At 41.0% G+C, this 17,392-nt stretch overlaps 1 protein-coding gene across 1 annotated transcript in view; it reads right to left on the bottom strand.

Moving 5' to 3' along the window:
- Nucleotides 1–17,392, bottom strand: part of LOC109898252 (thyroid hormone receptor alpha) — a 94,385-nt gene that overhangs the window by 71,078 nt on the left and 5,915 nt on the right. The gene's annotated exons all lie outside the window — the stretch shown is intronic.

The raw sequence follows: 17,392 nt of genomic DNA, 5'->3' as shown, positions 1-17,392 counted from the left end.
AACCCTCCACCAAAACACTTCCATGAAATGACAGTAATCACTCCCATGTAGAAAAAAGGTCAGAGAGTTCAAGGTGTCACGTTCTCAGGAGCCTATAGCTGACAATTCCATTATCTAGCGCTTGGAATCAGTGCAATGACTAAGTATACCCATATACTTAGTCATTGCGCTAACACTAGTTAGCAGTAGCTCGTAAAACTACCTTCAACTTCCCACAACCTGCATGCAGAGACATAACATTTTCCTCCTGATTAAGTAGAAAAAGGGCCTAATAGCAAAAAATCTCACACTATCCCTTTAACTAATAGTATGCTGGTCAATAACGTTGTGTGGTCAGCTTACCTTGTTCTGCGCCCCTAAACTATATACTACCTTGTATTTTTTTTTTACATTTATATATTATACATACATAGTGTACAAAACATTAAGAACACCTTCCTAATATTGAGAACAGCCTCAATTAGTCGGGCATGCTGGCCCATGTTGACTCAAATGCTTCCCATAGTTGTGTTAAGTTGGATGGATGTCCTTTGGGTGGTGGACCCTTCTTGATACACACGTCGCTGTTGAGCGTTTCTTTTTTTTTTTAACATCTGTGTTGCGGTTCTTGACACAAACCGGTGCCCCTGACACATACTACCATACCCTGTTCAAAGGCACTTACATTTTTTGTCTTGCCCATTCAGCCTCAATTGCACTTAAACAATCCATGTCTCAAGGCTTAAAAATCCTCCCCTGGTCAGTCTCATGGAAAGAGCAGGTGTTCTTAATGTTTTGTACACTCAGTGTATTTATGTTATATTTGGCCTACCCCGGCCAAACCCTCCCCTAACCCAGACGACACTGGGCCAATTGCGCCGCCCTATGGGACTCCCAATCATGGCCGGCTGTGATACAGCCCGGAATTGAACCCGGGTCTGTAGTGACGCCTCCAGCACTGAGATGCAGTGCATTAGACCTCTGCGCCACTCGGGAGCCAGACTTATATTACATTGTCTTACATCAGATAGTGTGACGATTCTGTCTGCACTGATCGGGTCTCGTATCTTGCAAAGAGTAATGGGATAGATCAAAAGAAGTTCAGCCACATATTCCTTAAAGTATCCCTGGTTCAGCTACAAATGTGCAGTCTAACATTTGAAATGTTTACCTAGGTGACATCGTATGCTCCCTCAAAACAGTCTTTATTAATCTAAGCTAAAACAATACAAAGGCTGTGAATAATGTTTTGTTGGTGAGGAAGTCTTATTTCGCCCCATTTTACACCTAGCTAAGGATTACTGTGCTTCAATAAACAGTATTTCTGAAGTTTGACTTTTTTTTTTCTGAAGCATGAAAGCTAGCATAAATTTGTACATTAGCCTGCAAGCTGAGCCAGTCACTGAAATGTTGCTAACAAACCAGCTGCCTACATAGCCTAGTGCTGCACACACAATGCTGAATCTTCTACTGTAGCTAATGCTAACATTATTATGAGTTTTCATGAAGCAGCTGTTTTGCCAGGAGTCATTGCAGTAGCCTTCCAAGGTGCTTCAACAAAGTACTGAGTAAAAGGGTCTGAATACTTATGTAAATAGAATTGTAATGTATATTTTTTATTTATACATTTTCTAAAAACCTGTTTTCGCTTTGTCATTATGGGGTATTGTGTGTAGGTTGATCAAATAAATGTTTTTCCTCATCAATTTTAGAATAAGGCTGTAACGTAACAAAATGTGGAAAAAGGGAAGGGGTATGAATACTTTCCGAATGCACTGTATATAGTAAACCAAAACATGTAATGTGTTGTTCCCATATTGCATGACCTGAAATAAGAGCCCAGAAATTTTCCATAAGCACTAAAAGCTTATTTCTCTCAAATTGTGGGCACAAATTAGTTTACATCCCTGTTAGTGAGAATCTCTTACAGGTGTGGGAATATCAAGAAGCTGATTAAACAGCCTGATCATTGCACCGGTGCAACGAGTGCTCGGAACAATAAAATGCCACTCTAAAATGTGCAGTTTTGTCATAAAACACAATGCCACATACAGTGGGGCAAAAAGTATTTAGTCAGCCACCAATTGTGCAAGTTCTCCCACTTAAAAAGATGAGAGGCGTGTAATTTTCATCATAGGTACACTTCAACCATGACAGACAAAATTAGGAAAAAATTCCAGAAAATCACATTGTTGGATTTTTAATGAACTTATTTGCAAATTATTATCTTCAGTTTCTTTGCAATTTCGCGCATGGAATCCAAATTGCGTGAAAAAAAATATCCTGGTGCATGAGACCTACAGACGGGAATGACAGATCGCAAATAAATCCTTTTGGAAATGCACCGAATATGATGTTTTCGAATGCTGAGGTCACATAACCTGGAGATAACCCTGTCAGTGAGGGTTATCTGGAGAACACAACTATATCCCGGACAATGCTCGGATTCTGATCCAAAAGGTGATGAATGGCCTGAAGGAGAGAAGCCTGGAGACCCAGGAAGAAACCGACCAAGTTGTGGACTGTGGTACACATGGCTTCCTGCATCTATTTGGGGAGAAATGCCCTCTCTTCAGAGGGCCTCTGTTCTTCAGAACAGTAAAGTTGTTGCAGAGGCATCGACAAAAGAACAACGCGGTGCCCGCTGTACCTACATCCCTTTCCGAACTCGTCATCCCTGACAGCTATAAGGGCTACAAAGGAGAGCTGTTCCTCCAGCATGATAGTGGACCCGAGCCAGAAATAATTCTGATCTTCACAACTACACAGAACTTTGAGTACCTGTTCAACTCAAAAGGACTGATTTGCAGATGGAACATTCAAGACAACCCCAACTTTGTTCAGCCAGGTGTACACCATTCACAGGTTGCAGGAAGAGAACATGGTTCCAACAGTCTTCATGTTGCTGCCAAATAAGACTGCCAAATAAGACAATTACTATTGATTGTTTCATTGAAGTGTTCATTTTCCACAAGCCATTAATGTGCATAATATATCTAACAAGATTAAAACAATGATGCACATTCTGTTAGATATTTTGCACATTTATGGCTTGATAGCAAATATCATCACCATTGAGCTAATGTAGTTCTCACAGTAGCAGTAAACAGCACCAAGCGATTTGAGCAATGGAGAGAGATATGAAAGGAAGCAGAGCTACAGCCTCCCCCTATCCAATTGTAGCAGTAGGATCAAGTAACAACCCGCCCATTTCTTGACAGATAGCCGAAATTGTTGCCACCCCTATTACTAGCCTGTTCAACCTCTCTTTCGTGTCGTCTGAGATTCCCAAAGATTGGAAAGCAGCTGCGGTCATCCCCCTCTTCAAAGGGGGGGACACTCTTGACCCAAACTGCTACAGACCTATATCTATCCTACCGTGCCTTTCTAAGGTCTTCGAAAGCCAAGTCAACAAACAGATTACCGACCATTTTGAATCTCACCATACCTTCTCTGCTATGCAATCCGGTTTCAGAGCTGGTCATGGGTGCACCTCAGCCACGCTCAAGGTCCTAAACGATATCTTAACCGCCATCGATAAGAAACATTACTGTGCAGCCGTATTCATTGATCTGGCCAAGGCTTTCGACTCTGTCAATCACCATATCCTCATCGGCAGACTCGACAGCCTTGGTTTCTCAAATGATTGCCTCGCCTGGTTCACCAACTACTTCTCTGATAGAGTTCAGTGTGTCAAATCGGAGGGTCTGCTGTCCGGACCTCTGGCAGTCTCTATGGGGGTGCCACAGGGTTCAATTCTTGGACCGACTCTCTTCTCTGTATACATCAATGAGGTCGCTCTTGCTGCTGGTGAGTCCCTGATCCACCTCTACGCAGACGACACCATTCTGTATACTTCCGGCCCTTCTTTGGACACTGTGTTAACAACCCTCCAGGCAAGCTTCAATGCCATACAACTCTCCTTCCGTGGCCTCCAATTGCTCTTAAATACAAGTAAAACTAAATGCATGCTCTTCAACCGATCGCTACCTGCACCTACCCGCCTGTCCAACATCACTACTCTGGACGGCTCTGACTTAGAATACGTGGACAACTACAAATACTTAGGTGTCTGGTTAGACTGTAAACTCTCCTTCCAGACCCATATCAAACATCTCCAATCCAAAGTTAAATCTAGAATTGGCTTCCTATTTCGCAACAAAGCATCCTTCACTCATGCTGCCAAACATACCCTTGTAAAACTGACCATCCTACCAATCCTCGACTTTGGCGATGTCATTTACAAAATAGCCTCCAATACCCTACTCAACAAATTGGATGCAGTCTATCACAGTGCAATCCGTTTTATCACCAAAGCCCCATATACTACCCACCATTGCGACCTGTACGCTCTCGTTGGCTGGCCCTCGCTTCATACTCGTCGCCAAACCCACTGGCTCCATGTCATCTACAAGACCCTGCTAGGTAAAGTCCCCCCTTATCTCAGCTCGCTGGTCACCATAGCATCTCCCACCTGTAGCACATGCTCCAGCAGGTATATCTCTCTAGTCACCCCCAAAACCAATTCTTTCTTTGGCCGCCTCTCCTTCCAGTTCTCTGCTGCCAATGACTGGAACGAACTACAAAAATCTCTGAAACTGGAAATACTTATCTCCCTCACTAGCTTTAAGCACCAACTGTCAGAGCAGCTCACAGATTACTGCACCTGTACATAGCCCACCTATAATTTAGCCCAAACAACTACCTCTTTCCCAACTGTATTTAATTTATTTATTTATTTTGCTCCTTTGCACCCCATTATTTTTTATTTCTACTTTGCACATTCTTCCATTGCAAAACTACCATTCCAGTATTTTACTTGCTATATTTATTTACTTTGCCATCATGGCCTTTTTTGCCTTTACCTCCCTTCTCACCTCATTTGCTCACATTGTATATAGACTTGTTTATACTGCATTATTGACTGTATGTTTGTTTTTACTCCATGTGTAACTCTGTGTCGTTTTATCTGTCGAACTGCTTTGCTTTATCTTGGCCAGGTCGCAATTGTAAATGAGAACTTGTTCTCAACTTGCCTACCTGGTTAAATAAAGGTAAAATAAAAATAAATAAAATAAATAAAATAGCTGAACTAGCCAACTGAGTTTCGAATTTAGTCTTGGCAGCTGAGTTGTTTAGAGATTCGTCCTGACAGCAAAAAAAAATGGATTTGCTCGTGGAAGCAGAACAACTTGTGTTGTCGACAGGTGCAGGTATAGTACTGCTGGTAGTAGCAGTACTACCAGTAGAGCAGAGAAATTGTCTCTGGCCCCCTGTTTTCTGCCCCTCCCAAAAGATAGAATTTGTAGTTAATTAACTCTTGTAACTACCCATCCCGGATCCGGAAGCGTTGTCATCAACTGGCACTAATTAACAAAATAGGGTTACTTAGTTATAGTCAATGAACTAATCACTGATCATAATATTGATGTGATTGGCCTGACTGAAACATGGCTTAAGCCTGATGACTTTACTGTGTTAAATGAGGCCTCACCTCCTGGTTACACTAGTGACCATATCCCCCGTGCATCCCGCAAAGGCGGAGGTGTTGCTAACATTTACGATAGCAAATTTCAATTTACAAAAGCGACATTTTCGTCTTTTGATCTTCTAATCATGACATCTATGCAGCCTACTCAATCACTTTTTATAGCTACTGTTTACAGGCCTCCTGGGCCATATACAGAGTTCCCTGAATTCCTATCGGACCTTGTAGTCATAGCAGATATTATAATTTTTGGTGACTTTAATATTCACATGGAAAAGTCCACAGACCAAATCCAAAGGGCTTTGGGAGCCATCATCGACTCAGTGGGTTTTGTCCAACATGTCTCTGGACCTAGTTTTGTTCCATGGAATAAATGTTGTGGATCTTAATGTTTTTCCTCATAATCCTGGACTATCGGACCACCATTTTATTATGTTTGCAATTGCAACAAATAATCTGCTCAGACCCCAACCAAGGAGCATCAAAAGTCGTGATATAAATTCACAGACAACACAAAGATTCATTGATGCCCTTCCAGACTCCCTCTGCCTACCCAAGGACGACAGAGGACAAAAATCAGTTAACCACCTAACTGAGGAACTCAATTTAACCTTGCGCAATACCCTAGATGCAGTTGCACCCCTAAAAACTAAAAACATTTGTCATAAGAAACTAGCTCCCTGGTATACAGAAAAAACCTGAGCTCTGAAGCAAGCTTCCAGAAAATTGGAATGGAGATGGTGCCACACCAGACTGGAAGTCTTCCGACTAGCTTGGCAAGACAATACCGTGCAGTATCGAAGAGCCCTCACTGCTGCTCAATCATCTTATTTTTCCAACAATCCTCAATTTATTTTTGATACTGTTGCAAAGCTAACGAAAAAGCAGCATTCCCCAAGTGAGGATGGCTTTCACTTCAGCAGTAATAAATTCATGAACGTCTTTGAGGAAAAGATTATGATTATTAGAAGACAAATTACGGACTCTTCTTTGAATCTGCATATTCCTTCAAAGCTCAGTTGTCCTGAGTCTGCAGAATTCTGCCAGGACCTAGGATCAAGAGAGACACTCAAGTGTTTTAGTACGATATTTCTTGACACAATGATGAAAATAATGATGGCCTCTAAACCTTCAAGCTGCATACTGGACCCTATTCCAACTAAACTACTGAAAGAGCTGCTTCCTGTGCTTGGCCCTCCTATGTTGAACATAATAAACGGCTCTCTATCCACCGGATGTGTACCAAACTCCCTAAAGGGGCAGTAATAAAGCCTCTCTTGAAAAAGCCAAACCTTGACCCAGAAAATATAAAAAACTATCGGCCTATATCGAATCTTCCATTCCTCTCAAAAAAAATGAAAAGGCTGTTGCGCAGCAACCTCACTGCCCTCCTGAAGACAAACAATGTATACGAAATGCTTCAGTCTGGTTTTAGACCCCATCATAGCACTGAGACTGCACTTGTGAAGGTGGTAAATTACCTTTTAATGGCATCAGACCGAGGCTCTGCATCTGTCCTCTTGCTCCAAGACCTTAGTGCTGCTTTTGATATCATCGATCACCACATTCTTTTGGAGAGATTGGAAACCCAAATTGGTCTACATGGACAAGTTCTGGCCTGGTTTAGGTCTTAAGCCTGTGTTTCAGACATAAGGAAGTGGATGGCTGCAAACATTCTACTCTTAAACTCAGAGATGCTTGTTCTAGGTCCCAAGAAACAAAGAGATCTTCTGTTGAATCTGACAATTAAGCTTGATGGTTGTACAGTCGTCTCAAATAAAACTGTGAAGGACCTCTGCGTTATTCTGGACCCTGATCTCTCTTTTGACGAACATATCAAGACCATTTCAAGGACAGCTTTTTTCCATCTACGTAACATTGCAAAAATCAGAAACTTTCTGTCCAAAAATGATGCAGAAAAATGTATCCATGCTTTTGTTACTTCTAGGTTAGACTACTGCAATGCTCTACTTTCCGGCTACCCGGATAAAACACTAAATAAACTTCAGTTAGTGCTAAATACGGCTGCTAGAATCCTGACTAGAACCAAAAAATCTGATCATATTACTCTAGTGCTAGCCTTCCTACACTGGCTTCCTGTTAAGGCAAGGGCTGATTTCAAGGTTTTACTGCTAACCTACAAAGCATTACATGAGCTTGCTCCTACCTATCTTTCTGATTTGGTCCTGCCGTACATACCTACACATACGCTACGGTCACAAGACACAGGCCTCCTAATTGTCCCTAGATTTTCTAAGCAAACAGCTGGAGGCAGGGCTTTCTCCTATAGAGCTCCATTTTTATGGAATGATCTGCCTACCCATGTGAGAGACGCAGACTCGGTCTCAACCTTTAAGTCTTTACTGAAGACTCATCTCTTCAGTGGGTCAAATGATTGAGTGTAGTCTGGCCCAGGAGTGTGAAGGTGAACGGAAAGGCTCTGGAGAAACGAACCGCCCTTGCCGTCTCTGCCTGGCCGGTTCCCATCTTTTCACTGGGATTCTCTGCCCCTAAACCCTATTACAGAGGCTGAGTCACTGGCTTACTGGTGCTCTTTCATGCCGTCCCTAAGAGGGGTGCGTCACTTGAGGGGGTTGAGTCACTAACGTGATCTTCCTGTCTGTGTTGGCGTCCCCCCTTGGGTTGTGCCGTGGTGGAGATATTTGTGGGCTATACTCTGCCTTGTCTCAAGATGGTAAGTTGGTGGTTGAAGATATCCCTCTAGGGGTGTGGGGGCTGTGCTTTGGCAAAGTGAGTGGGGTTATATCCTTCCTGTTTGGCCCTGTCCGGGGGTATCATCGGATGAGGCCACAGTATCTCCTGACCCCTCCTGTCTCAGCCTCCAGTATTTTATGCTGCAGTAGTTTATGTGTCGGGGGGCTAGGGTCAGTTTGTTAAATCTGGAGTACTTCTCCTGTCTTATCCAGTGTCCTGTGTGAATTTAAGTATGCCCTCTCTAATTCTCTCTCGGAGGACCTGAGCCCTAGGACCATGCCCCAGGATTACCTGACATGATGACTCCTTGCTGTCCCCAGTCTACTTGGCCATGCTGCTGCTCCAGTTACAACTGTTCTGCCTGCGGCTATGGAATCCTGACCTGTTCACTGGATGTGCTACCTGTCCCAGACCTGCTGTTTTCAACTCTCTAGAGACAGCAGGACTGGTAGAGATACTCTTAATGATCGGCTATGAAAAGCCAACTGAATTTATTCCTGAGGTGCGGAATTGCTGCACCCTCGACAACTACTGTGATTATTATTATTTGACCATGCTGTTCATTTATGAACATCTTGGCCATGTTCTGTTATAATCTCCACCCGGCACAGCCAGAAGAGGACTGGCCACCCCTCATAGCCTGGTTACTCTCTAGGTTTCTTCCTAGGTTTTGGCCTTTCTAGGGACTTTTTCCTAGTCACCGTGCTTCTTCACCTGCATTGCATGCTGTTTGAGGTTTTAGGCTGGGTTTCTTTACAGCACTTTGAGATATCAGCTGATGTACAAAGGGCTATATAAATACATTTGATGTGTCTACGCGGGCCTTATTATTTTTTTATCGATTTTCAAGCAAACGGAATGAGCAGCAGCTACATAGTGGAATTCCTGCGAGAGAGTAACAGTTAATGTGATTGGATGTTAATTATTTGACTAGGCTACCTGTATTTGACATTGTATTGTTATTTCGCTGAACACGAGACGGTTTAATTTTATTTTTGGCAGTGAAGAGGCTACTGTCATTAAATATAGCTCCGCAAGGGCTCCACAAGGGTGCAGGGCAGAGCTACGCTAAACAAACTAAATTGATACACAGGCCAATCCAATAGTCATGATAAGGCCAGGGCAGCTTCAAATGATACAACACAAGCTAGTACTTATTTGACACCATATGGCATTGTTCTACAGAACTAATAGAAACATTTAACTACATAAGCACAATTGAGTATAAACCATTATGAAATCAGTACCTCGCGTGTCGACGGTTATAAAGGAATACATTATGTTCCATACATAAATATTGTAGGCTACAATAGATAATTACATAACATACAAACTGTATTGGGATCAGCTAATAAGGCACTAAGAATGCACACAGTAATATTTAGTAAGGAAAACAACAATGAACACAAATTTCCAAATAATATAAAAAATGGAAAATTAACAAAAAAAAGGTACAGAAAGATCAGTGAGAAGGCCAAAATACAGAGGAAGAACTTTGAGGCTATTGAATCCTTTCAGTCTGGAAAAACCGCAGGGCTTGATGGCATACTGGAAGAGTATGAAGTATTTTTTATATACTGAAAGCTCCATTGTTCGATTGTTTTAACTACTCCTATAGAAATGGTAGTCTGTCAGGTACTCAGTAGGAAGGTCTGATTTCTCTATTACTAAAACAAGACCCAGATGGCAAATATAAAATACCAGGTCTATCTAAAAAACTGGTGGCGCCTTACACTTCAATGTTGTTATGCAAAAATACTAGCAAAATGGCACTCAGAATTAAAAGGGTTTTACCAGGTATTGTTCATCCTGATCAGACAGGTTTTTTACATGGACGATACCTTGGAGATAATATACGGCAACTACTAGAAATGATAGAACATCAAGAAACATAAGAAGCCAGGAATGGTATTTATAGCGGATTTTGAAAAGGCATTTGATAAACTAAGAGTGGATTTTATTTATAAATGCCTGGATTTTTTCAATTTCGGGTAATTCTCTTATAAAATGGGTAAAAAAATAATGTATAGCAACCCCAGGTGTAAAATAGTAAATAACGGCTACTTCTCAGAGAGTTTTGAATTGTCAAAAGGAGTTAAACAAGGGTGTCCGCTGTCACCATATCTATTCATTATGGCCATCGAAATGCTAGCTATTAAAATCAGATCCAATAACAACATTAGAGGATTAGAAATCCAAGGCTTAAAAAAAAGGTGGCCATGTATGCCGATGACTCAAGTTTTATATTAAGTCCATAAGCTAGATCCCTGTAATGTCTCATTAACTTAGGGCTACAATCCCATTAATGGGATGATATGACAACAGCCAGTGAAAGTACAGGGCGCCAAATTCAAAACAACAGAAATCTCATCATTAAAATTCCTCAAACATACATGTATCTTATACCATTTTAAAAGGTAATCTTGTTAATCCCACCACAGTGTCCGATTTCAAATAGGCTTTACAGCGAAAGCACCAAACGATTATGTTAGGTGACCACCAACTCACAGGAAAACCCAGCCATTTTTCCAGCCAGAGAGGAGTCACAAAGCACAAGAGATAAAATGAATCACTAACCTCTGTTAGTGATGTTACACAATTCATGTATGTTTTGTTTGATAAAGTTCATATTTATTTTCAAAAATCTCAGTATACATTGGCGCATTACATTCAGTAGTTCCAAAAACATCCGGTGATATTGCAGAGAGCCACATAATTTTACAGAAATACTCATTATAAAAAGGTCGATATATACAATTGTTAGACATGGAAATATAGATATACCTCTCGTTAATGCAACCGCTGTGTCAGATCTTTTTTTTTTACTTTACGGAAAAGGCAAACCATGCAATAATCTGAGACGGCACTCAGAAAATAAATAAAATTATCCGCCATGTTGGAGTCAACAGAAATCACATTATAAATATTCCCTTAACTTTGACAATCTTCATCAGAATGCACTCCCAGGAATCCTAGTTCCACAGTAATGCTTGAATTGTTCGATAATGTCCATTATTTATGTCCAAGTAGCTACTTTTGTTAGCGCGTTTAGTACACAAATCCAAACGCTCGTGCAGGTCCATCCGAACGTCGGACGAAAAGTTAAAAAAGTTATATTACATGTCGAAGAAACTTGCCGAACAAAGTATAGAATCAATCTTTAGGATGTTGTTATCATAAATTTTCAATAAAGTTTCAACAGGAGAATTCCTATGTCTGTAGAGAAGCCATGGAACACAGGTCGCTATATCATGTGTAATGCGCGTGACCAGGACCTGGCTCTCTGCCAGACCACTGACTCAACGAGCTCCCATCCGGCTCCACCACACAGTAGAAGCCTCATTCAAGTTTCTAAAGACGCTTGCCATCTAGTGGAAGCCCTAGGAAGTGGAATTCTATCCATATCCCACTGTGTATTCAATAGGGACTGGGTTGAAAATCGACCAACCTCAGATTTTCCACTCAGATTTTCCACTTTGTTTGGATTTCTTCTCAGGTTTCTGCCTGCCATATGAGTTCTGTTATACTCACAGACATTATTCAATCCGTTTTAGAAACTTCAGAGTGTTTTCTATCCAATACTAATAATATCGGGGTCTCAAATGGTTGAGGGACAGCTATTGGGGAACTGTGGAGGGGATCTTGGAGGGTTCGGGTTTCACAAGTTTGTGATCATGAAAAAGGAAACTATGACATATTTTATATCACTATCATGCACACGCACCCTCACACATAAAGATGGCTCTGTTGCGGAAAGACTGACACATGTTTGATAGTGTCTTGATGCTGTATTGTTTGTCCTTCATGTTCTAATACTTTAATGTTACCCCTTCCTTGTGTTGTTTGTAATAAATGATTATAAAAAAATATATACAAAATTAAAAAGACAGGGCAGGAAACACTGGGGGAGTGCTTGAGTTCGCATCGAAGAGAAAAGTTTGTCCGGCTCATCTAGATATTCCTCACGTTACATTAGCATAGCATGCCTCAAACGTAAATTGTCTGCCACAGTGAAATGTGCTGCTTCTATGTGAATTACTGAGGTGGAATGCACCCAATTTCAAACGGTTTGTTCGAAAATCATATAGAATTGACAAGTTGAAACATAACCTGCAGATAATTAGCAGGCAGTGTGTTTTGGATTGAGGGAAGCGCGGGTTAACTGTCCTGTTGCGTAACAATACATTTATAGCGAATTCTGACATCACGCACATAAGAAAAATCACATGGTGAGACTGACGCATACAACCCATACAAAAATGTACATGAATTATAATCCACAAAATAATTAAAATGTCCTCCTGATGAAGGAGTATTTTCCTGCAGTGAAAAACTGGGTCAAATTAAGCTACGGCATATGTACCCAGATAACATGGGAGTGAGTGAGTTGCCATATGGCTGGGTGCGATATGGTCAAAATATCATATAATGGTATTTCAAAACAATTGGACGGTATGACAGTATTTGTTTTTTAATAAAAGTTCAAAAATAACATTTGCTTTATGAGTAGTGAGTGACCCTAGGGAGGAAACACAGTCTAAGTGATTTCAATGGGTCTTTCTCCATTCCGATTGTTTTATACGGTTCAATTCAACAAAAACATTTTTGTCCATTTTCATCCATTTCTGCATTTCCTGCACTCATTTGAGATCATTTCCACAAGGCCACGTAAGGGCTGCACAAATTGGGCAAACAACCTAGGCCTTATTTTTTACCAAATGTTGCAATTACGATTTGACTTCTGATTTCGAGCAAAACACTTGGGTGAACTGTTGGAATCATGGAAATAAAACTATTATTCTAATTCCATACTTAGTATATAATAGTGGGCACTACAGTGTTTGACATGACAAATGCCAGGGAGGAGTTATTATTATTTTTTATTTAACTAGGCAAGTCAGTTAAAAACAAATTCTTATTTACAATTGATGGGCTACCCCGGCAAACCCGGACAATGCTGGGCCAATTGTGCGTGACCCTATGGGACTCCCAATCAGAGCCGGATGTGATACAGCCTGGATTCGAACCAGGGACTGTAGTGACTCCTTTTGCACTAAGATGTAGTGCCTCAGACCGCTGCGCCCCTCAGGAGCCTTTACTGTGAGAGGGTAGGAACGAAAGTGTTGACAAATGTTTCCTAGTGGACCCTATAATCTTTGGCTACATTGAATGTTATTTCATGAAGCGACCATATTCTTGCTTCTCGTATTCGGCTTTGATTTAGGTCTGTGTGAAAAGCGGTATGGAGAGAGAGAGCACGGAGAGAGATGACTCAAGTAGCGAAGTAAACTATAGAAATGGATGTTACACACAGCGTATAACATTTAACAAACCAAACCTTCAAATACCGTTATAGAAGGTAAACAAAAAACCCAAACTGGTCCGTGAATCAATACCGTAAAATACAGTATACTGCCCAGCCCTAGGATGCCACATCTGCCCATGCTGCAGAGCTGTCTGCCGAAATCACTATTTTAGTAGTTCTAAGGCATACTTTCAAGTCTGCTACAACTATCAATTGGTTATTAGAGCTAAACTTCCCAAACTGTCTCTATCCCTCTCATCGCTGTGTTGTGTACATTCCTCTCTCATGCGGCCTGTGGGCAGTGCCGGGAAGAATAGGAGCATAGGATTCTGGTCATTGTAGTTAATTACCAAATGGTCTACGCTGAACTAGGTTGACTATTTGCCTATTGAAAACTACAACTCCCTACAGCATCCCACAGTTCGTTCTTGATTTGTGTCTCTCCTGCTTAATAGCATTTCTCTCTAGAGAAACGGTGCATTGAGTTCACATTTAAAAAAATACTAAATGGAAATCAAGTGATTGAACAGACATTGGACACTATTTAAAATAAATTAACATTTTACAAACTTGTTAGATGGTTCCTCACCATGAAACTAGTCCATGGGCCAGGAGAAACTGTAATCCATGGTTCAGTACTCTTTAAACAGCAGTTACAAACTTCAGCTTATATTTAGCCATGCTAGCTAAAAATCTATGGAAGTAATGGGGGCATATGAGCATGTTTTTTATGGACACTTTTAAAGGTGCAATAATGGAGTAATCACATTTCCTGGTTGCTAAAATTGGAATAGTTTTCCAAATTTCAGTTTGTGACAAAACAAGCAATGTATAGTGTAGATAATCATTGTACCATCTAAGATGTGAAATGTCTTTTCAAAAACCAAAAATACTGTATTTTCAGCTGTTTGAAGCTGTTGTACAAAACCAAAAGTAAAAGACACAAAAACAGAAATAGTGCTCACAGAACAGATCAACAGCTTCTTAGGACTAGCTTTCAATAAAAATGACAGATCTATAACTCGCATTTCAATGTGAATTTGGTCGAGTCACACAAAAAGTTACATATTGCAGCTTTAAGTAACATCAAACCAAATATAGAGTTGATTTCAGGTCATTTTGACATGCCGCCATCACTTCCATTGATTTTAGCTAGAGGTGGCTAAACTTAATTGAAGCTTGTAATGGCTGTTTAAAGATAACCAAACTATGGATTACAATTTCCCCTGGCCCATAGACTACTTTCAGGGTGAGGAACCATCTAACATCAAGTCGTAAAATAGTGTTACACCGTATCCAAATCGGCCGCGCGCGTGCACCATCATGCGCAAATTGATTTTGTCCCCCCCACACCAAACTCCATCACGACACGCAGATTGAAATATCAAAAAAACTCTGAACAAATTATATTAATTTGATTGAAAAGGCCGAAAAGCATTAAACATTTATGGAAATTTAGCTAGCTAGCTTGCAGTTGCTAGCTAATTTGTCCCATTTAGCTAGCTTGCTGTTGCTAGCTAATTTGTCCTGGGATATAAACATTGAGTTGTTATTATACCTGAAGATCGTCTAATCCGACAATTAATCCACACATAAAACCAAATTGTTTCTAGTCATGTCTCTTCCTTCCAGGCTTTTTCCCTCTTTGGAGTTTATATAGCGATTGGCATCTAACTTTCATAGTTACCATGACGACCGACCGAACTCAGTTCATCTTTCAATCACCCACGTGGCTATAACCAATGACGAGATAGCACGTGGGTATCTGCTTCTATAAACCAATGAGGAGATGGGAGAGGCAGGACTTGCACCGCGTTCAGCATCACAAATAGAACTGACTTCTATTTTAGCGCTTGGCAATGCAGACGCTCATTGGCGCGCGAGCAGCGTGGGTGCAATAATTGACTAACGTGTATTTTTAAAGTGATTTTGCAATGCTCACACACACTTGACGCGAGCGGTATAGTCAGCATGTTAGGTTCTAATTATCAGAGTAAGAACTCGACGGACACTATGAAAGCTTAAACCAAGTTTATTTTTCCCAAAAGATCAAACAGCTGAACAGACAAAAACATGTTTACTAGAGAGCTGGTATTTGAACCCCCCTTTGGGTGGAGTCTCCTCCATCTCGCTAAAAATGGTATCTTTATTGCTAGGCAGGAAACTAAGTGATACGGGCAATAAACTTTTCTTTTTCCCTTAACGTGACCTAACCTTGTCCCCCTTCATCACTAATCCACGGCTCTCTCCCCTTATCAATGCCTGCCATATGTGATCGCTATCCCTACACTCAGTACATTCCAAGTTTAATTGCTTCCACCATATACCTTCCCCCTACAGGTAACCATTAAGCTCTGGTGTAGCCCCTCAGCTATGGACCCATCAGGTCTCTATTATAACTAATGATTAATAACATTTCAAGTTCAGAAATCCAAACCCATCAATAGTGAACTACTCCTTTAACTCTAATGACCTGGCTTGAATCTATATAAGCAGGGCAAGCCGATCATGAGATTTCTTCCACTCCAATTTCTCTCCATGCAAAACAGATTTGGGATCAATTGTCTCAGTCTTCACCCTGTACATGAGAAGCTGGAAAGCATTGGATCTGTGTAAGCATGAGATAATTGGAGTTTATTTTCACCATGCTTCTTTCACCAGCCCTTCTAATTTAACTCCATGAGGAGGAGTAGAATGATCAAGTGTATCCTTCAGGGGAGAAAGAGAGGTAGAGAATTGGCCCTCAGCTCCCATAGGGCTGCTAGCGGTGGAGCGGCTGAACGAGTCTTTTAATGTCTTCCCCGGGCAGACAGGCCACTTTCTCACATGGCCACCTTCTCATGACTGATGGCCCTCACTGACAGGCTCAGCAGAGTGGAGTCCTCCGTCCCATCACAACATGGATGTGGGGGATTCCTGTCTGCCTTGGCTTTCCCTCAAAACAATGCCAGTCCTCTGGGAGTTATTACTAATCCAGCCTTAAAGGGCTGGAAATCAAGGTTTGTCCACCCGCCTCTTGAGAATTGACCACAAGTTCTCAATGTGATTAACCTCTTGAACCTCTGGGGGCAGTATTTCAGTTTTGGATGAAAAACGTTCCCGTTTTAAACAAGATATTTTGTCACGAAAAGATGCTCGACTATGCATATAATTGACAGCTTTGGAAAGAAAACACTGACGTTTCCAAAACTGCAAAGATATTGTGAGTGCCACAGAACTAATGCTACAGGCTACAGATGAAATTTCATATAGGAAGTGAGCCAGATTTTGGAGGCGCTGTGTTCCAATGTCTCCTTATATGGCTGTGAATGAGCCTACACTTTCTGTCGTTTCCCCAAGGTGTTTGCAGCATTGTGACGTATTTGTAGGCATATCATTGGAAAATTGACCATAAGAGACTACATTTACCAGGTGTCCGCTCGGTGTCCTCCGTCAAAACTATTGCGTAATCTCCAAGTGCGTGCATTTTTCCATTTTGAACAGAGGAGAAACCAAACTGCAACGAGTGATTTATCATCGAATAGATATGTGAAAAACACCTTGAGGATTGATTCTAAACAACGTTTGCCATGTTTCTGTCGATATTATGAGGTTAATTTGGAAAAAAGTTTGCGTTGTAATGACTGAATTTTCTGGTTTTTTTCTTGATGAACAAAACGGAGCGATTTCTCCTACACAAATAATATTTTTGGAAAAACTGAACATTTGCTATCTAACTGAGAGTCTCGTTGAAAACATCCGAAGTTCTTCAAAGGTAAAAGATTTTATTTGAATGCTTTTCTTGTTTTTGTGAAAATGTTGCCTGCTGAATGCTAGGCTTAATGCTATGCTAGCTATCAATACTCTTACACAGATGCTTGTGTAGCTATGGTTGAAAAGCATTTTTAGAAAATCTGAGATGACAG

This window comes from Oncorhynchus kisutch, linkage group LG10 (assembly GCF_002021735.2).
Source record: "Oncorhynchus kisutch isolate 150728-3 linkage group LG10, Okis_V2, whole genome shotgun sequence".
Lineage (NCBI taxonomy): Eukaryota > Metazoa > Chordata > Actinopteri > Salmoniformes > Salmonidae > Oncorhynchus > Oncorhynchus kisutch.
Note: the sequence above shows the minus strand (reverse complement) of the source record. Positions and strands in the feature narration are given on the sequence as shown.